Raw genomic sequence first — 22,673 nt, forward strand, 5'->3', positions numbered from 1 at the left:
GGAAAGCATCCAGGTTTTCTCTAGTTCAAGTGATGTTGGCTGTGGGTTTTTACATATGGCTTTAATTATGTTGAGGTATGTTCCCTACAGTCCAATTCTCTCTAGGACTATTCTCTGCATCTATTGAGATAGTCATGTGGTTCTTGTCTTTGTGTCCATTTGTATTATTTATAATATTTGACTTATGTATATTGATCCATGCCTGCATCTCTGGAATAAAGATGACTTGGTGATGGTAGATGATCTTATGTGTGTCTGTATGCAGTTTGCAAGTATTTTGTTGAGGAATTTTGCATTTATGTCCACTAAGGTATGGGTCTGTGGTTTGCTTTTTTGGTTGTATATTTTTGTACTTTTGGTATTAGAGTAATGCTGGCTTCATAGAAGGAATTTGGAAGTTCTCCCTCCATTTCTATCTTTTTCAACAAATTAAGTAGTATTGGGTATAGATCTTTAAATGTCTGGTAGAATTCTGCTGTAAATCCATCTGGTCCTGGGCTTTTTTAGGGCTGGGAGGTTTTGTATTACAGTTTCAATTTCCTTATGTGCTATGGGTCTGTTTAAACTGTTGGTCTCTTCTTGATTTGGCTTTGGTGATTTCCATGCTTTTAGATACCTGTGCAGTTCTTTTAGATTTTCAAATTTAGTAGAGTATATGTTTTTAAAGTATTCCCTTATAATATTCTGGATCTTTTTTGGTGTCTGTTTTGATATTTCCCGTTTCATCTCTGATTTTGATTTGAAGGATATGTTTCTATCTTTTGATTAACTGGGCTAGATAGAGGTCTTTCAATCTTGTTTATCTTTCCAAAGAACAGCTCTTGGATTTACTGATTCTATGTAGGGTTTTCTCTGTTTTGATTTCATGAACTGTTACTCTGATTTTTGTTTTTTCTTCTTGTCTTCTGTGTTGGAGTTTTATTTGTTGTTGCTTTTCCAGTGTCTTGAGCTACAATGTTAAGTCATTTATTTGTGTTCTTTATGATTTTTTAATGTAGGCACTTAGACCTATAAACTTCTCTCTAAGGACTGCTTTCAACATGTCCTAGAGGTTTTGTTGTGTCATATTGTAGTTTTCACTTAGTTCCAGGAATACTTTCATTTCTTTCTTAATTTCTCCTTTGACCCATTCATCATTCAGGAGTGCGTTATTTAATATCTGTGTGTTCTTGGATTTACCAGAGTTTCTTCCAGTGTTGGTTTTAAGCATTATTGCATTGTGGTCTGGTAGAATGCATGGAATTATTTCAATCCTTTTGTGTTTGTTGAGGCTTGTTTTGTGCCAACATATGTGGTCAATTTTGGAGAGGGTTCCATGGGGCACTGAATGGAAAGTATATTCTTTGGTGCTTGGGTGGAGTATTCTGGAGATGTCTGTTAGGTCCATTTGATGTATGGTATTGTTTAACTCAGATGTCTTTCTTTTAATTCTCTGTCCTGTTGACCTATCTAATGGAGACAATGGCATTTTGAAGTCCCCTACTATTAATGAGTTGGGATTAATCTGGGTCTTAGTGTCCTGTAGTACTGTTTTTATGAAGTTGGGTGCCCCAGAGTTTGGTGAATATATGTTCATAATTGTAATTTCTTCTTCTTCAAGTGTTCCTTTCATCAGAATGAAGTGGCCCACTTTATCTCATCTGATTAGTTTTAGTTTGAATTCTTTTTTTCTTTTTTTTTTTTTATTATCAGATATTAGAATAGAAACTCCTGCTTTTTGCTTAGCACCATTTGCTTGGAATATTTTTTTCCATCCTTTCAACCTTAACGTAGTGCCTTTCCTTGAAAGTGAGATCTGTTTCTTGCAGACAACAAAAAGGCATGATTTGTTTCTTTATCCATTCAACTATTCTGTGTCTTTTGACTGGGGAGTTCAGTCCATTGATATTTCAAGTTACTAATGAAAGATGTGTATTGAGTCCTCTTGTTTTGATTTCTGTTCACATTCTTGGTGTAACTGTGTAATAGTTGTTCCTTTCTTCACCTCTGTGTAGTGCTTCCAAAACTCTCTGATGGCCTGGTTTTGTGGACATGAATTCTTTCAGCATATTTAGGTCATGGAAGACTTTTCTTTCCCTTTTGACTATAATATACATTTTGGCTGTGTAAAGTAATCTGGGTCGGCATCTGTGGTCATTTAGAACTGGGAATACTTTGGTCCAGGCTCTTCTGTCTTTCATAGTTTGAACTGAAAAGTTAGCTGTTATTCTGGTAGGTTTTTCTTTATATGTGACTTGTTATTTTTCTATTTCAGCTTTCAATATTCTCTCTTTTGTTCTGTATGTTTAGTGTTTCTAGTATGATGTCCCATGGAGAGTTTGTTTTTTGGTCCTGTCTATTTGGTGTTCTATGTGCTTCTTGAATTTGTATCTGCATGTCTTTAATTTTGGGAAATTTTCTTCTGCAATCCTATAAAGATCTTTTCCATACCATTATCCTGAGATTCTTCTCCTTCCTCTATGCCTATGATGTGTAAGTTTGGTCTTTTTATGGTGTCACACAATTCCTGAATATTCCAGTCTTGTTTTTCTGAAATTTTTCATAATCTTTGTTGGAATGGTCTAATTCGTCCACATTATCTTCTATTCTTGATATTCTGTTTTTGATTTCATTCATCCTATTGTTGAGGCTTTCTCTTGTCATTTCTAATTGGTTTATTGACTGTTTCACTTCCTTCTTTCTTTCATCCTGAGTATTCTTCAATATTTCTAACTTTTTTCTGAATTTATTCAGAAGTTTATTCCTATCTTCTTTCAGTTCTTTGATTTCTTCATTTGTCTGTTCTGTAAGCTCACTGAATTCTTTTAACATGTGTATAATTGTTCTTTTGAATTCCATGACCTGTGTTATCCCTAGGGGGTTCTCAATGTACTCCTCTACAGGATCATTGGTACTTGGTGGGGTATATCATTTGGGTTTTTTATGTTATTTTTCACATACCATCCTTGGCTGCTCTCTCGTATTTGCTTCATGTTAAGGCTCATCTTATGGTGTGATTACTGATAAGTGAGAATGTTCTTAAATTTTTATTTGTCAGATATACCAATTATTTTAAGTTATGGAAAAGAAAAGAAGGCAGAGAGGAAAGTTCTATGAAAAAGGAAAAAAATCATCTTCCCTCGCTCCTTCAATTAGAGAGGGGCTGTGAAGCGACTTTTACTGACCCAGACACTCCCTCCAGGTGCACTGATCTGGTCCATGGTGAAGACTGGGTGTGGGTGTTCCTCAATTAATTTTAAGAGATACTTTTTATACGAGTCAATTTTAGTTAATATGTTCACTTTCAGTATGATAAATGTATTTTTACATGGTTTCATGCTGTTTTACCTCTGGTCTTTCTTGACAAGAGATATGATATTGTTACAAATTTCCTTCTTTTGTAATTAGTTGATATTTTTTCCTGACAGGACTAATTATTGAGTTTTGTTTTTTTTGTTTGTTTGTTTGTTTTGTTTTTTTTGGCTTACTATTTTTCTCATGCTGTCTGTGGCTTGTTATGCAGAGCTCAGTTAATACTTATTTCACCTTTCTCAATGACTCTCTTGTGATTGTGTATCTATGTATTCCTGTATTTTTCATATCATTTCTAATTTATTTTTATTGAATAAATTTTGTCATTTAGTTTTGATTTCACTTCCCTCTTTTACTCCATAGACTTTTATTTTTGTTCATTTGTTTCTCAGTGTTGGAAATTTTATCCATTCATATTACATATTCTTTATGGATCTGTGAGTAAGTGATTGTCTCAGCCTTATTTTCCATAATGAAATATTTTCTTCTCTTTTGCTTTGCTTGGAGAACTCAACTCTTAGAAGACATCAGATGGTGTATAATGTAGAGAAATCCTGCAAATGCGAAGAATGTTACAAGTCCAATACCCATGTCTCAAATCTTAGAAAGCATAAATATATTCATACTGTAGAGAAGCTCTACAGATGCAAAGAATGTGACAAGTCCTTTACTTGGATATCAAGTTTCAAATTACATCAGGGAGGTCATACTGGAGAGAAACCCTACATATTTGAAGAATGTGTCAAGCCCTTTAGTCATATGTCAAGTCCTAGAGAACATCAACAAATTCATACTGGAGAGAAACCCTACAAATGTGAAAAATGTGGCAAGTCCTTTAGTCAAACATCAAGTCTTAGAGCACATCAACGAGTACATACTGGAGAAAAATCCTGCAGATATGAAGAATGTGGAAAGTCCTTTAAACATAAGTCTAACCTTAGAGCACATCAGCAAATACATACTGGAGAGAAACCCTACAAATGTGAAAAATGTGGCAAGTCCTTTAGTGAAATGTCACATCTGAGAGTATATCAACGAATGCACATGGGATTGAAATGCTATAGATGTGAAGAATATGTCACATCTTTTAGTAAAATATCAAGTCTTAGTGTACATCAGAGAATTCAAACTGGAGAAAAACCCTACAAATGTAAAGAATGTGGCAAGTCCTTTAGTCAAATGTCAAGCCTGACAGCACATCACTCAGTACATACTGGAGAGAACCCCTACAGATGTGATGAATGTGGCAAGTCCTTTACTCAAATGTCAGGACTTAGAACACATCAGCGAATACACATGGGAGAGAAATCCTATGGATGTGAAGAATGTGGTAAGTCCTTTAGATGTATGCCACATCTGAGAGTATATCAGCGAATACATATGGGAGAGAAACCCTACAGATGTGAAGAATGTGGTAAGTCCTTTAGACGTATGCACACCTGAGAGCACATCAGCGAATACATATGGGAGAGAAACCCTAGTGATGTGAAGAATGTGGCAAGTCCCTTAGACTTATGTCAAATCATAGAGCACATCAGCGAGTACATACTGGAGAGAAACCCTACAGATGTGAAGAATGTGGCGAGTCCTTTAGAAGTATGTCAGATCTTGGAGCACATCAGCCAATACATACTGGAGAGAAACCCTACAGATGTGAAGAATGTGGTAAGTCCTTTAGACGTATGTCAGATCTTAGAGCACATCAGCTAATACATACTGGAGAGAAACCCTACAGATGTGAAGAATGTGGCAAGTCCTTCAGACGTACATCAGATCTTAGAGCACATCAGCGAATACATACTGGAGAGAAACCCTACAGATGTGAGGAATGTGGCAAGTCCTTTATTCAAATGTCACATCTTAGAAAACATCAGCAAATACATACTGGAGAGAAACACTACAGATGTGAAGAATGTGGTAAGTCCTTTAGACATATGTCAAGTCTTAGAGCACATCAGAGAATACATACTGGAGAGAAACCCTACAGAGGTGAAGAATGTGGCAAATCCTTCAGACGTACATCAGATCGTATAGCACATCAGCGAATACATACTGGAGATAAACCCTACAGATGTGAAGACTGTGGCAAATCCTTTATTCAAATGTCACATCTTAGAAAACATCAGCAAATACATACTGGAGAGAAACACTACAGATGTCCTTTATGATGAGCCCGACTTATAAGAAACAAGAGAATTCCTATTGGAGAGAATCCCTAGAAATGTGAGGAATGTAAGAAGACCTTTAAAAATGTGTTAGATTAGAACACATCATGTAATTCATACTTCAGAGAAACCATACAAATGTGAAGCATGTGACAAGTCCTTTAGTCAGATTTAATGTTTAATCAAAGAGTTCATACTGGAAATTATTCATTCCAATAAGAAGAATGTGAAAAACTGAGAGCTCAGCACATAGAAGACATGAGAGAATCATACTAAAGAGAAACCACACAAATGCAAACAGTTTGAGAAATCCTGTACTTGTGTTTCAACTCTTAGAGAACATCAAAGAATTTGCAATAAAGGGAGACACTGCAAGTATAGGGAAAAGGGAATTTTCTTTAATAATATGTCAAATGGTGGCATTTATCAAAAACTCATATGAAAGAGATAGATCACAGTTGCACAGAATGTGATACATTCTTTACCCTTGGCTCAATCCTTAGAAAGCAAAGCAGAATCCATACTAGAGGCATATGTCTAAAAGTCTGGAAAATGCTCAAATGCTTATATTTATATATTACAAAACTTCAAGTGTAGTGAAGGAAAAAGAATTAAGCGCAAAATTACAAAATCTCTATTAAAAATTTATTTTTTAATTCATTAGTGTGAGAAACTAGAACTATAATTACTGTGAGAAAGCCTTTACTTTCCCATCCAATCTTGTTGAATATCACAGAATCATTTTTGTAGAGAAAACCTACAGATAAACAAAACATGTCAGCCACCATTTACAAATGGCTCCTGTCTTAAGAAAGATCAGAGATTTCTTCGTGAACAGGAATCTCATAACATTCAAAAATTAATACCTCATTATTTACAGTCAAAGAATACACTGTGTGAATAAAGCAGTGTACTGGATAGCTTTAGGGTCAACTTGACACACCTGGAATAGAGAGCCTCATTTGGCAAATTGCCTCCATTTGATTGGTGTGTGGCCTTATCTGTGGAGTAATTTTCTTGATTGTTTTGTGATGTGCGAGGGTCCATCCCACTGTAGGTGGAGCCATTCCTGGGTAGGTGGTCCTGTATTTTATAAGAAAGCAGTGTGGGCAGGTGCTAGGGGAGAAGGTAGTAAGCAGCACTCCTCCATGGCCAGCGCTCCAGCCTCTGCTTCCAGGCTCCTGCCTTGAGTTCCTACCTTGGCCTGCCTGATGAACCCTGGAAGATGTAAGCCAAATAAACCCTTTCATTCTGGCTTTGGTATTGGTCAGAGTGTTTTGTCTTAGCAATGGAGAAACAAACTAGAACAAGAACCTAAGTATCATTGAGTTGCCACATATTCTCTAAATATCGTTTGACTATGTGCAAATGTTAATACATATATGCAACTTGGAAAATCCAAAAGTGTATGAAGTCATTGTATCTTAATTTTCTTGTGAAGTGGGAAAAGATTAATGTAAATATCTTTTTAAAGGTGGAAATTCCATTATGAAAAGGCCAGAATACAGTACAGTCCCAACATGACAAGCTAGAATATATTTTTTAAGTTTTAAAAATTTGTCAATTATTTCTATATTTTCATCAAATGGTACATGATATTTTGATAGACATAATTGTTTTATTTAGAAACATTTGTGTTGCCAAAAATGGTACCATAGGCTAGTTTGACCTTCAACTACATTCATATTTTCACTAAGCGTGGTGACTCATGCATATAATCTCAGTACTCAGAGGCAGAGGCATTCAGATCTCTGTGAGTTCAATGCCAGGACAGTGTACCTTGTGAGTTTGAGGTCACCTGGGGTTACAGGGAGACCCTATCTCCAAAAATGACCCCCCAAAATTCATATTTTATAATTTATAAAGGATATTATGAAAATTTATGGCAATTTTGACTCAGAGTTGAAGGGATGTATTTTTGTTCAATGCATTAACAATGCTTCATTAGTTCCAACTGTTTCATGAATAAATCATGGATAAGAAAATTCATCAGAGTAGGTATATTTCTTTAATGAGTGATAATGCATTTTAGTGTGATGTATGCTTGGCATATTTCTACCACAGGAAAACAAAAGGAGAATCCTTAGTATTCAAAAACAATCATTTCCAATGACTCACTGGTGAGAATAATCTGCAAAGTATATTAATTTAGTGCCAAATAACACAATAGAAAGAATAGTTAGATGATTTCAGGATTAGTTAATGTAGTAACAACCACAAGTGGAAAATTAAAACTTACCTCCTTAAATTTGTGATTTTAACATTTTACTATCCTATCACATTTTAGCTTTGCCTTTGAAAATTGCACATAATGATAAAAATTGAAGATATTGTCACCTTTTGTCCCAGAACTCAGGAGTCAGAGTCAGGTAGATGCCTGTGATTTCAAGGCCAGCCATGTCTATACAGCAAGTTTCAGGCAAGCTGGGATTACAAGGAGAACTTTTCTCAAAAGAAAAAAAAATAAAATAAAATAAAAAATTGAAGATGTTTTATTCCAAGTCAGATTATTAATGATTGAAAAGAAAGATACTATGTAAGATATGATTATAAATTATTATATTTACATGAAAGTATGAATACACAAAAATGCATATTGATACATGTGTAGATAGAATCATATCTACAGGAAACGTAATTGTGATCCCAGTACTGTGGCTTTTTGAAGACAGTACACTATTTGTTAGTTTAATATAGAAATAAATTTAATCTGTCTTGTTTTCTAAGGGTTATGTAATAATTTGTTTCAATAGTTGCTGCATGGGAACTGATGAATCCATAGTACATTATCAAGGCATCATTAATATTAGTATCACTGTGAATGAATAATGCCTCATGCAAAATTCATGAATGACATCAAAAGGTTGATTTGCTTTGTTTATTGAGTTGCTAAGACTGAACTTCAGTGTAAAGTAAGAGTGCTGGGCTTCAGTCCCCTGCTAATTCAAAACAGCCAATCGTGAATTTTTGAAATGAACTATATTTTGATTAATAAGATGATTACATGGAAGGCCCATGAAATACTAATATTTTATTAAACTAAAATTTTAAATATTTTTGTAGGTGGTGTTGAATGATATTAATAAAAGTTTTCTGTAAAGCTAAATAGAGATAAGTGAAAATAGTCATTAAAAAGTTATAAGTATATTTATATGTTCATTCAAGTCTATAATAAATTTTAGTGTTGCTCTTTGAAAATGTTGTGTATTGACTTCCAAATTATGTATTAATTTAAAGAAATCCTATTTCTTTAGTTCTTTTAAGATACCTTTTGAATAAAATGCATTGAATTTATTTGGAAACTGTTTTAAACCTGCATATAAGTTGATATTTTAGTAAATCAACCAAGTGTTTAATGATTTTAATAAAGAAATTCTTTGAAAAAAATACTATCTTCCTTCCAAATAGAAATTCTCACATCTTTCAACAGATGATAAGCGAAGGCTAATACAAGGATAATCTTTCAAATTTGGGTAAATCTGTGGATTGGTTTTTCCCAGGTATCTGTTTCTTTGGGATTTACTCTCAAATAATTTGCAAGATCTATTTATTAGAGATTATATAATATATTAGAGACATTATGATAAATATAATGATGATTACCTGGCCTTGTTATTTTAATCTTAATTTATGACGACTGACATATTTAAAAATTGTCACTATTTTTCTTTGCATCTACCCCCACCTCTTTGTGGGACAGATGAACACATGGATTTGGATTTTCCTTTACATTGAAAGGAAGGTGTAAACCTATGAGACTCTGGGTAAAGGTCTTTTAAGACTAAGACAACGTAAAGGAGGACTTACATGTATGTGCACCTTCTACAATATGTACTGAAACAGATGACTGCAGACAGAAATTCACAATGGTTATGTGTGAGAGAAATTCCTTTCCTGTGTCAAAAGACCTGAAATATGAAGTAACGTGAATAGGTTTTAAAAAAAAAACTGTTACATAGTTTTTGATACATATCTGTTTGTTTCTATTGATATGGCTTACAGAGAAACAAAATGTAGGAGTCTGGTAACCATGTGACAGAGGGGAGGGGACAATTCTCATCCTGAAGGAAGGAGAGACACAGAGGAACAAAGATTGTGACAGAGATAGAGAAGGTCTTTCCTAGGACAGAGGCAAAATATGTGCTTCAATGTTGTACATCAGTGGCCTAATCTCTTCCAATCATGGCCGAATCAAGGAACAGGTATGAATTCATGGTCATGATCCAATCACCTTTTCATAAATCTTTTTCTGAATCCAGATGTCCATTGCCCAAATATTAACACCCGAGACTCTGGGAGTTGATTTTTTAATCACAGTGAAATGTTCATGACTTACTAGCCAACAAAAGAATGGAAATCATGAAAGGTAGCTTATTTGCTCTGCTATACATGCAGCAGCTTATAAAATGTCCCATACCTCATGCTGTGATTTTAGGTTGGGTTAGATGCCTAGGATAAATTGCTCTGAGTTTGATTCAGCACAGTACTTAAAAAGGTCATATATCTCAAGGATTCTGAATCTCCCTATAAAATTTATGATTTATGTGCATATTATACATGTGAGAAATAGTACATAGTTTCAATTAGAAAATTATGTATTTCCATGAAAATATATGTGATTTTGAAGGATTCCAGGAAGCACAACAGGGGTTAGGATTGAACTTGAAAACACAAAGTACTTTATAGAGAATCTGTTAATGTAAACATGCCTTAAAAGATGCTCAGTATTCTTCTTTATTGTTTTTTGTTTGTTTGTTTTGCTTTGTTTTCTTTTTCTTTTTTTGGTCTCTTTGAGACAGGGTCTCTCTGTAGCCCTAGCTGTCTTGGAACTCACTATGTAGATCAGTCTGGCCTTGAACTCAGTATTACTATAAATGAAAAAAAACCATTTTTTTCTTTAGTTTTTGTTTTTAAGGGATATCATGAAACTTTGATTTCTGCAAGGCAAAACATTTGAATAATTATCCTTTCAATTCCCAACTTTCTATGGGTTTTCTTCCTTTTCACCACTAGCTATACAGGCATCATGATACTATTCTTTCTCTGCATTTATTTGTTCAGGTTTACAAATATTTATCATCTCGGTTACTCTTGAATACTTTGGAGTGTACACTCATATTGGAGACAGGCTTGAGCCTAGGGTGAAAGTCTTATTGACAGCCATACAGTAGGCTTGAGGCAATGGCCCAACCACTGGAACCACAAGAAACGCCTTGTGACATTTACTCCCTTTGCCAGATCATGAGACTGATGCCTAGAGCTCACCACTCCCTAATCACCACCCTTGGAATCCAAAATTGCAACACTTAGATATTGCAACAGTCAGGGTCATGTGGTTTCCAGGAATCCAGGCTCTGTAATCTGAAACCCATTATGCTAATGAGGCATCCTACCCGCTATTCTGTGATAGGACATTAAGTCTGTTATGCTAATAGGACACTGTCTGTTTTGTTAATAAGGTGTCCTACTTGCTGTACTGTGATAGGATGCTAAATCTGTTATGCTAATAAGGTATCCTACTTGCTGTGCTGTCATTGGACCACTACCTCTATATAAGACTGTACCTTCCTGCAATAAAGCAGATCTGTGTCACTGAACCTGGTCTCTTGTGTCTGTATGAGGCTCCACTGACACAGTCTCCTCACGACCCCTGGGGTCTGGGACCAGGCAGAAGCAGCGATGACAGAAGATGGCACTGGGCAGGCAGAAGAGTGGCCTCATCCCAGGGCAGGCAGAAGAGTGGCCACAGCCCAGGGTGAATGGAGGAGCAGCCTCAACACCTATGAGAATGAAGGAGCGGTGCCTGTGAGAACCGAGAAGCGGCTGCTGCTGGCAGTGACTGTATACTCACATCTTACGAATTTTGCACTCTGAACATGTCACTGACATGCTTTGAATCTGATTCAATACAGCAGTCAATTACAGAAGTTAAATCCTTACAAAAATGGAAATATATAAGCCCTGGTCACAGTGCTTTTCCCAACACATATTGTATTAAACTCTGGGAAGGGTATTTGCATTGAGAGGAGATAATAAGAACTGAATTCTCATTAATATGTGGTTATTCTGGAAAATATGGGGAATTTCAAGAGAACAGTAAATGTGATACAGATAAAAGTGATGTTTCAAGACCACTCTGACAGCGAAACTCAGTTATCACTAGGCAGTAGTACTGAGCATGTCCAGTTGGATGATTTAGGTTGTATTTTTCTATTACTTTTAATCTGAAGACAATATTCTTGTCTGAGGTGTACATATGTCATGTTACAAGAATACATGTAGAAATTTTTAAAAGGCTCTGAGAGACAATCTTCACAAGATCAATGAAGCCTGTGCTGTGTTCTCACACAAACATGTAGTCCTATGCGCTGAACAAAATGCATGCCTGAATTAGCTTTGGTGTGCTACAGATAGTAAAATCCATGGTAACAGGGATCTCCCTTCTGCTCTTCCCAATGGACACATGTCCACAGCTGACAAAAGTTCTCTGACTTCTGAGACCTCCTGAGCAGTGTAATTCTGTCTCTGTAGCGTAACTTGAGGAGATGCTAAAGTAACAGTTGGTCTCAGACAAATATGTTTGACGAAATATTCCAGCCAGATTTTACTTTAGAAGTCTTGTCATGTCAGTACATGGAAATTTAACAGCCCTTCCTAGCCCTTTATTGAGACTTCAGGGATACCAAATATAATTTTTTCAGTTGCGATAACTGACACTCATCTAAGATCAGATGTTGGTCTCCAATTTCAATATTTCTGACAATAAAATATAACACCTATCTCACGTGCAGATAGTGAGTTTCATTCTGATGCAAAGAGACAAATATGATATAAAATCAAAGTATGCGTGTGTTTGTGCTGTGTTCACTTGGAGTACCTGGAAGCACCGAGTTTGCTGGAATCATTTGCCAACCACAGTATTTCCATTTCTCCTTACAGGGATTATTGGCTTTATTTTCACTTTATGTTTAAAAAGTGAGGGTATGAAGAACTTTTAGTTGAATTACTTTTACTAACAACACAAAATATCGAGCCTGGAATATTTTATGTATTACATCTCTATACGTTCCTGTGTGCAACCATCACACATCCTTGTTCTACATCTCGCAAAACAGTGCTGTTGTTACCCCTTTTTGCTTTGGATATATGTGTGTGTGTGTGTGTGTGTGTGTGTGTGTGTAAATTTCTGTATTTATATATTCATATATTTAATGTATAACATATGCATATATTTAAACATAATAGCTTCGAAAGTGAGTCCATGCATTTATTTTAGAATATTTAATATTGATATAATTTAAATTTTCAATTTTTCTTATACAGATAGTAGGAAATAGAGCTGTGTGTATATTGACCAAATTTTATAGGCATGTACACAAATGAGATTTTCCAAGGTAAACCAAACAAATGAAAATGGCTTTTCTTGTGAGACAGGTTGATTGGTGAAAAGAAACTGGTTGATTACAGGAGCCAAAATTCCAGAAAGAGAGAGACTTCCAGAAGATTAAGGAGTGAACACAGTTCTCCCCTCTCCACATCAGACTCAGCTGATCTATCAGGACACAGGTCGGTTACTAGGCCACTGTGTAATAGGACACAGCACAGGAAGGAAAGTGACAGCAGCATGTCAGAATGGAATTTTGGCCAATGCCCTGGCACTAAATGAAGAGAACAGAAACCAGGAAGCAGGGCAGCCTTCAGGCCCTATTCCTATATCATGGGGTGATTGGGAAGTCAGGGTCTTTCTCCAGGAGTAGGAAATTGTTGAGTGTAAAGTCCATCACCCAGGGAAGATCTACAAGAAAGCTAAAGCCATTTCTAAATCTCTCGATTGGAGGGGTATGAGTAAGATGTGGAAGGGATGTCTCCACCTGCTGCAGGGCTTGCTAGATATTTCCTGGATCATTTGTATTGAGAGGCCAAATAGCCCAGGTTTTCTCCAAATGGAGAGGCCCTGTGCAAAATCCTATTCTACATTCATGGAATCAGCTACTTTCCAGGTCCACTCAGTGATGGCGCTGCTGCTCTATATTCTGTGTGCCCTCAGTCTCCAGAGTTCCTGCAAGTTCCTGGGTACCTCCAACCTCCTGTGTTCTACATGGTGCAGGATCCTCTGGCATCCCAGTGGCAGCCCTGGAACATGAAATTTCCATTGGTAGCTCCACACCTGCTTCCTACCATGGTTCCAAAAGCCCCCAGCTACCACCAGCCATCCTGAGTCTTGTGACCAACAAGATCCTCGGTGAAGACGCTCTCTGGAACAGAATCGTGCAATTTTGTAACTGTTGGCTCATTGCTCCACTTACTATAAGAACTAAGGGGGAAAAATCCAGAAAAAGACCAAAGGACACAGAGTCTGCTGAGGCTGGTATAACAGTAGACTTTAGACTGAGTTACAGAGTCCTAGAAACTGGAAAGTACTAGATACTGTCACCAGCAAATTCCCTGGATACTTGTTCTTATGTGACAAGGACATTTATATTTTCCATTCCCATGTGGCTGAAGGGTTAATGACACTCCCTCAACTTCTCTTAAAAAGGACTAAGAACATTCTTGTTTGGGAACCCTCCAGACTTACTCATATTCCATAAAGCTGAGATTACTGATAACAGGATATTAGGGAGTAGTTTTTAAAAGAAGAATTGAGGTTATTTGGCCAAAAATATTTGTACCTTAGCCACACATTTTTAGGACATGAACTTATTTTGATCTTATTGTTTGTCTTTTGGAAAATTCATATTATTAAGAAAATACGAGGTTTTCTTTTTGGAGTTTTTTACTCAAAAACTCCAAATAAGAATACAAGAAGAATCATGCTGGGCATGGTGTCAAGGCTAGAAAGGACTGACCCACACTGGAGAATATTTGGGGAATACAAATTGGACTTTGCATGCCTTTCAAAAATAGTAATAATGTGTCAAACATGGTGGTAGTAGAGTGGGGTTGAGATGAGAATGGGCATTTAAATATAATCAAAATACATTATTTGAAATTCTGAAATAATGAAAACATCAAAGAAATAAATCCCAGGGCTGGAGAGATGGCTCAGTGGCTAAGAGCACTGCCTGCTCTTCCAGAGGACCAAGGTTCAGTTCCGAGAACACACATCTATGCTAACAACCATCTGTAACTGCAGCTGCAGGGGATCCGAGGCCCTCTACTGACTCTCTAGGGCATTGCATGACATTGGTGTACACACCTTCATGCAGGGAATAAGGTTATACATGTGAAAAAATACTGAATAAATAAATATTTGTAAAAATCAGGAGAAGGTGCTGGGTGTGGTGGTGAACACGTTCAATCCCAGCACTTGAGAGACAGAAGCAGGTGGGTCTCTGAGTTTCAGGCCATCATAGTCTACGCAGTGATTTCTAGGACAGCTGGAACTATAGGGAGACTCTGTCTCAAAAAACTAAAAAGACCAAAAAATCAGAAGAAGGAAAAAGAAAGATGTAGTCACCATCATAAATAAATGCAGCTGGACAGTATAAATGTCATAATCTCAGCTAAATGTCAAGCACACTATGGGGCCAGAGAGGGGGTTATTTCTCTTTCAAGTAAATATACTTGACAAAGTTTTAACTTTTTAAATTTTGGCTTCAATAAGCCCTGTCATTGTAAAATTAGTGAGCACTCAAGTTACACCTGCAAGTTGGCACAGTGTGTTTTTGTTTTATTTTTAAATATTTTATTATTTTTATTTTTTGTGTCTGTGTAAATTGCCTGCCTATATGTAAGTACACCCATGTCATGCAATGCCCATGGAGGTCAGAAGAGGGCGTCAAATCACTTGGACCTGGACTTCTGGACAATTGTTAGCTGCCATGTGAATCCTGGGATTTGAACCCAGGTCTTCTGCAAGAATAGCCAGTGTTCTTAACCATTGAGGCATCTCTCCAGCCCCCACACTGTGTTTTTATGTATCATGCTATAGCATCAAGCTTTTTTCTATTTCTCTTTCTCAACTGTAACTACAACCTTTAACTTTGACAAGTGTACATTGGGGAAAAGTAGACACTCAGGCTTTTGTCACTTTTGTCAAACTGTTTTTGAATAGACATTGTTTATATCAGAGTTCAGACAGGCTTGTTCGCCTCCAGTTAATGCCAATGCATATGGAGCTGAAGTCATCAATGGAGTTGCACCCAAGATCTGACTCAGATTATGAATGTGCGCCTAAATTCACCCTGTAGCTAATGCAGAGTGACATTTCACATAAATCTTAGAATTTGGCATAATCCTCACATTGGTTCCTTGGCTTGTGAACTGAAGGCTATTGTGGTTGGAAAATTGGGATGGAAATGATCAAAGCTCGTGTATCAGAGAAAATGTGAACCAAAATCATGTTGCATTCCTGGAGGGATTGTAAAAAACATTGCCACTATTCAGATTTTGACAGATGTATGGGGTGGGAGAGATCCAGCATCTCACTTTAGCAGACTTATTTGGTCTGTGAAGAATATTGATGGATAATGTGGACATATATTTATTTAATACGAAATCAATCCATAAGTCTGATTTTGGCTGTGATGCCAGCACTGGTATTCTTACTTGAGCTAATTAACATACCAGCAGGAACTGGTGTAATGTCAATAGACTTGCAAATGTAATGCCTGGTGTGGTGGTGCAGGCCTTTAATCCCAGCACCTGGGAGGCAGAGGCAAATGGATCTCTGGAAGCTCAAGGGCAGCTGGATCTATGTAGCAAGCTCCAGGCCAGCTGAGGGCTACAGGAAGACCCTGTCTCAAAAGACCAAAAAGTCCTGTGACCTTATATGATAATAAGGACCACTAGAAGAATTTTCTTTCAAGTGTCAAGGCCAGCATTATTGCTTTCCTGTTCCACATCGACTGTATACTAATTCAGCATTCCAATGTTTTAACATGGTTTACAATGACTTCAATTGTTAGCATTTTTCACAAGGTACCACATTGTTCATTCATATTGAAAAAATTATGCTCATTGTATGATGGGAAAAGATTACAACCACTATGGACTCACTAAGGCAAATGAAGGTCACAGGACTGGAAATAAATCTTATTCAAATTTAGGGGCCTTCTAGGTCAGTGAAGTTTCTAGGAATGTAGTGGTCTGGGGCATGAAGAGATATTCCTTTTGGTGTCTAGGGTAAACCCTTGCACCTATATTCTCCTACTACCAAATAAAAGGCAGAGCACTCAGTGTACCTGTTTGGATTTTGGAGGAAGCACAACACTCTTGGGCATGTAAATCTGAACCAAAAACCAAATGACTGCAAATATGGCTAGGTTTTTTTTTTTTTTTTTTTTTTTTTTTTTTTTTTTTTTTTTTATCAAGTCCTAAAATAAACTCCCCTCTACCTCTCTGGCTATGTAGACTATGCTGGCCTCGAACTCACAGAGATCCACCTGCATCTGCCTCCCAAGTGCTGCAATTAAAGGTGTGCACCACCATGCCCAGCAACTAGTTTTGAGTGATCCTAAAAGAGTAGAGAAAAATCTCTTCAAGAGTTTCAGGCTGATGAGCATGCTATCATGAAATGTACACCATATGATTCAGTATGCCCTAAATTGTTTGATGTTTAATGTTTGACCCTGAACCTGATTTGAATCTTTGGCAAGTTTCTTATATGAATATATTTGAAGAACTTGGGTACATGAGCTTTGCCATGAAGTTATCTTCAGACAACTCTTACCCATTTGAAGGACAGTTCTTCACTCACAGTTTGAATGAGAATGTCCCCCACAGGCTCCAAGTACTGGACTTTCTGTTTTCAGTTGGTGGCACTGCTTTGGGGAATCTTAGGAGTTTTGGTCTTGCTGGAAGAAGCATGTCACGGGTTCCAGGCTTAAGAGTTTTAATAAAATATGTTATTTACTATATTTTACTGTTTTTATTTTATGTGTATAAATGTATTGCCTATATGTGTGTAAGTGCATCCATATCATTAAATGCCTGCAGAGGTCAGAAGAGGGTGTTGGATTCCCTGAAACTGAAGTTACACATAGATGTTAGCTCCCATGTGAGTGCTGAGAATTGAACCAGGTCCTCTTCAAGAGATGTCACTGCACTAATTTGCTGAGCCATCTCTCCAGTCCCCCTGCCCCCCCCAACTTTTTGTCTTTTTGAGATAGAGTCTTCCTGTAGCCCGATCTGGCATGAAACTTATTTTGTTGACCATGCTGGCCTCAAACTCACAGAGATCCGCCTGCCTCTTCCTTCCAAGTGCTGGGATTAAAGGTGTGAGCCACCACTATCAGCAGAGAGTTCTTCATCCTGGCCAGATTTCCAGTTACCCTCTGCTTCCTGTGCCTGCTTGAAGATGTGTTTACCCCTGTGATCCTTCTCTGGCCCCTCCCTATGCCTCTCTTCCATGTTGGACTCTAATCACTCTGGAATCTAGAAAGGTAAGTTCAAATAAGCTCTTGTTCCTATAAGTTCCCTTGGTCACAGTGTTTTATCACAGCAGCAAGAATATAACTAATACAGAATTTGGTATTCTGTGGGCTATTTGCTCTGAAGATCCTGACCATCCATGTGGTTGGAGGAATGTGGAAGACTTTGAAAGTTTGGGCTAGAAAATTCATTTATTGCTGTAAAAAAAAAATGTTACAAAGTTGGAAGTAACTGGGAAAAGACCACTCACACAAAAAAGGTCCAAATCAGCCAAATCTCTTTTCTGGCCAGTAACTGCACTCTCTGAACCAATTTAGAGAATGCCACACTAACTGGGAGAGGATGGGAGCTCTTAAATGCGAAGTCCAACAGGTAAAATCTCTTGGTACAGTAGCCAGATAGGCAGTTGCAAAAGCCAGATAAGCCTCAACTGGGCTTCCTAGGATTATATGGATGCATTCCTCAGTTAGTTCTGGATCTTCAGGCCCCAGGCCAGGGAGTGCTCACCAAAGTGTCTTACACAAAAAGGAGGAGCTCAAGCTACTATACAGAGATTAATGGGACATTTTAGTAAGATCTTGGAAGATAGTGCTGAAACCAAAGTAGTTTCTGAGGGAATTAAATACTTAAGCAGAAACTCGGAAATTTAAGCAAAGAGTCTGTCTAGATAATACCACAGCATAAAAACTTGCCTATGGCTAATTTTAACTGTCATGGACTAATTTTTTTGATGGAGGAAATTTCAAGACAGCCTAATGTAGAAATGTTTGTGTGGCCATTAATGGTCAATATTTTGCAGATCTAGTGTGAAAAAGAGCAAGTAGGTTTTAAAGAAATGTGGATTCACAGTTTTCACTGAAAAAAAACAAAACACTAGGAAGATTAATGTTGGAGCCAAGGTATGTGCTGAAGGATAAGACCTCTTTGATAAAGAGATTGAAGGGCTTAACGAGATGCCTAGAGATTGGCACTTAAACAATGGAAACAGCACCTTTAGGGCAAAGACCACATCCAGCTAAATTTTGAACTTCTGAAAGGAAAATATCTGAAAGGTTTTCTATTCCTAGAAAAACACAGTATAGAAAGGTTGCTGGTAATGTTAATGAAGCTTTCCAGAGTCCACCCCAGGAAGGCAGCTGAACTTGACAGTATCCTTTATATGGTACTGGCATACAATGAAGGTGTCATCAGTTTTTGCTGTGTGTTCAGAGAGCCACCAAAGCCAGATTGTGTGCAGCATGGCTGTCCCAGCATAAAAAAATGCTAGAACAGGCCATTGCATGAAGCTGTGAAGGTCAAGCATCATTGGCAGTGGAAAGATAACCAAGAAGATGTTCACGATGCCAGACCTATAAGATATCTGTCAAGGAGAGTTGTGTACAGGGAGTGGTGCCAGCCCTAAAGAGAGATGTATGTTGCACACAGCAAAGCTGGAGGGGCTGAGCCATTTAAGCTTCTTGGATGTAAAGTCCCAGAAGTCCGATGTGGAGCTACTGGATTTAGTGTTTGCCATGCTGGTTTTCAGTCTTATTTTGAACTAATATTTCTTAACTATGCCTCCATTCCTCCATTTTGGAATGGGAATGTGTGTTCAGTACCATTTCATGTTCTGACCATGTAACTTTTCTTTTGATTTGAAAGAGGCTTACAGGTAAGTAATTGCCTTGAGTCCCAGAAAAGAGTTTGGACTGTATACTTTTAAATAGTATTGAGATTAATAAAGACTGTGCCAATATTTAAGGATGGACTACATGCATATTTCACTTAGTATGGTCATAAACCTATGTAGGCCAAGGAGTGGAATGAGGTTGTTTGATTTAAAATTCCCTCCATATGCTCCATGTGTTTGGAAATTTTATTCCAAGTTCATGGCACTGTTTAGGGAGATCTGAGAAGGTATCACCTTGTTATAGGAAGCAAGTCACTGGGGGAAGGCTTATAAAGTTCTTAAGGCTTGCTGAATTTCCAATCACATTCTGCTTCATGTACCTACTTGAAGATGTAGGCAGTTAGTTTTCTGCCCCTGCTCTGACCATTTCACCATGCCTTCCCTCCTTGACAGATTCTAATCCTCTGGAAACTTGAACCATATGCTCTATTCAACTCCTACTCTTGTAAATTCCCTTTGTCAGGGTGTTTTATCAGTGCATCAGAAAAGTAACTAAGTCACCCCCTATTGTGCTTACTGTATTCTTGAATAGATATCAATACACTACCTAGTATGCTGAGCTCTCATCATGATCTGAGTGTTATCCAACCACACAAGTCATAAATTTGGCACACACTGTAGCACTCCATTATCCAATGGAAGTGGTACTTATGATCAGGAACAAGCAAGTTCTGAAGTCATATTAATTTACATGAAGTAATTAGAAAATTTCCTATCCTTGCTATAATTCCTAAAATGCACTTCTCCTCAGGAATGCACCTGTGGTCTCAGTAGGTGTGCTCTTTTGCTTTTTAAGTGAGAAAGAAACCGTTACCACCTACAATGATTTTACATGCTATGCAGGTATGACTCCCAAGTGGAGCAAAGTAGCTTTGTGTATATTTCTGTCCTATTTGTGAAGAAGAGTGGTTAAGTTTATTCTTCACAGTGATTATAATTTCAAGCAATATTCATGGTTATGAATTTCTCTTGGAAAGAGAAAGGCACAGAGTGTGGTTATTTCCTGATTCATGAGCTAAACCAGTGGTTTGGCTGCACATTCAGATATTTGAAGAAGCGTACCTAAAATATTGAGGAGAAAGATATTTGGTGTAAAGACAAGTGGATAGATCACTCCAACTGGACAAAACTTGAACATAATTGTGTCTCATGTAAATCCTCATCAAAAACTGAACTCAGCAGAGTAAGGTTTCATTAAACCAGTAAGTGAAACTAGTAAATAAAAAACTAGTAAATAAAACTTCTTTTTTTTTCTTTCTTTTTTTTTTTTTTTTTTTTTTTTTTTTTTTTTGGTTGAAAGGCAAGGTCTCCCTATAGGCCCACGTGGCCTGGAACTTGCTATGTAGGCCTCAAACTCACAGAGATTCACTTGTCTCTGTCTCCCAAGTGCTGGGACTAAAGACATGCACCATAACCCCAGGAAGGATGGAAAAATTGTAATGTCTGACAACCTTAAAACTGACTGGCTGCGAGTTTAGACTGTGAGTAACATTGTTAAGTCAGGGTTAAGAGGCCATCTGTCCCATAAACACAGACACACACAGAGACACAGACACACACACACACACACACACACACACACATGTTATCTGCCCTCATGTGGTTGATTGAGGTACAACAACATTGGTAACCTGGGGAGCGTGAAGAGATTACTCATTGGTTATTTTATAGTTAGAAGCAGGTGCTACAATGTGGAATATCACACAGTCCCTCAATTCCTCTCTGGGAGCATGGCAGAATCCAGATGGAACATAGAGGATGACTGTTGTCAAGAGAGGAGTTAGCAATTTGACTCCACCCATGATAGCTCCAGTGTATTCCATCATGGACGTCATGGCCCAGTTATGGCTGGTATTCAGTCGATATCACTATGTAGGAGACCTAGCAAAGGTTTATTTATCCATTACCTTTAAAGAATCAAAAGCAATTGTTATTTCCCTCATGGGAAATAACAATGAGCATATGTCATTTTGCCCCAGGAGAATCTACATTGCCTGACCATTTGTCATTATTTGGTGGCTCAGGTTTCACCATCCTGGAAAAGGTCCAAAACAGTCACTTTATCATAATATTGACAATATTAAGCTAAACTCTGATTCCTAGATTTTGAATTAGCAGCTGTGAGTATGAGAGTTTCCCTGGGATCATGTGAACAAGTAATCAGTGAAAAAATCCAAAATATAAGGACCTGGATTGTCTGTGAAATTCTTGGGAGATGTTGGGTTGAGTGAGACCAAAGCTACCATGTCAGGTTTTACCATATCCTTTACCATTGACAGTCAAACAGTTGCAAGCCTTTGTGAGGTTCTTGGTTCACTAGAGAGTGTTTATCCCTCACCTTCCTAACACATTAAGTCTGTTGTACACGTTATGGAAAAAAATGCAGCAACATGGGCCAGGCATGGTTTCATGTACTTTGAGTCCTAGCACTTGGAAGGCAGAGGCAGGTAGATCTCTTTGACCTTTGAGGCCAGTTTGGTCTTCATAGAGAGCTCCAGTCCAGATGGGACTACATAATGAAACCTGGTCACAATCCAACAAAGAAAAGGAGTCATAAGGACTGGAATGAAGCACCTGAATGAATGATTGTATGTTCCAAGAAGGCCATTGGCAAAGCACAGATGCATAGGACAATTGATCAGAACCAACTATTTGCACTGAATGTGACCCATGAAATAAAGATTTTGGATGAGTCCTTTGGCAGTATACAGAGGTAAGGTAATTAGCCATAAGATTTTGGTCACAAATGTGAATGGGAGCCGAGACCTGCTATCCACATTGAGTTAACTGTTGAGCAGTAAGCAGCAGTTTATGCAGTCTTGCAGGCTTGTGAGTCTCTCACTAGGAAAGGGAAAATCCTAGAGTCCACTGCATACCCCATTGCTGGATGTCTAAGTCATTTTTTATCCACGCCAAAGTTATTGGTGGCTCAAACTCATAGTTCCTCTAAATGGAGAGCCTACCGTGCCCATGGGGGAACACTAAGTAATAATCCCCTAACAGTTGAGATACAGGAGGTCCTGACACTTGTAGAATATATAAAAATGCCACATATGGGACTTTAAGAGGTGAAATCAATGGAACCCTGCCCCATTGAGAAGAGATTGCTTCACAGCTGTCAGCTGGAACACTGATGGTTTTAGCAGGGGCCACAGGTATCATGGACAGTACTG

The 22,673-nt window shown here is 37.7% G+C and overlaps 1 pseudogene; it reads left to right on the forward strand.

The window, feature by feature from the left end:
• Positions 1–3,812: 3,812 nt before the first annotated feature.
• The window catches only part of LOC103750800, a 45,891-nt pseudogene continuing 27,030 nt past the window's right edge, over positions 3,813–22,673 (forward strand).

The sequence above is a fragment of the Nannospalax galili genome, unplaced genomic scaffold (genome assembly GCF_000622305.1).
Source record: "Nannospalax galili isolate Female #2095 unplaced genomic scaffold, S.galili_v1.0 scaffold1947, whole genome shotgun sequence".
Taxonomy (NCBI): Eukaryota; Metazoa; Chordata; class Mammalia; order Rodentia; family Spalacidae; genus Nannospalax; species Nannospalax galili.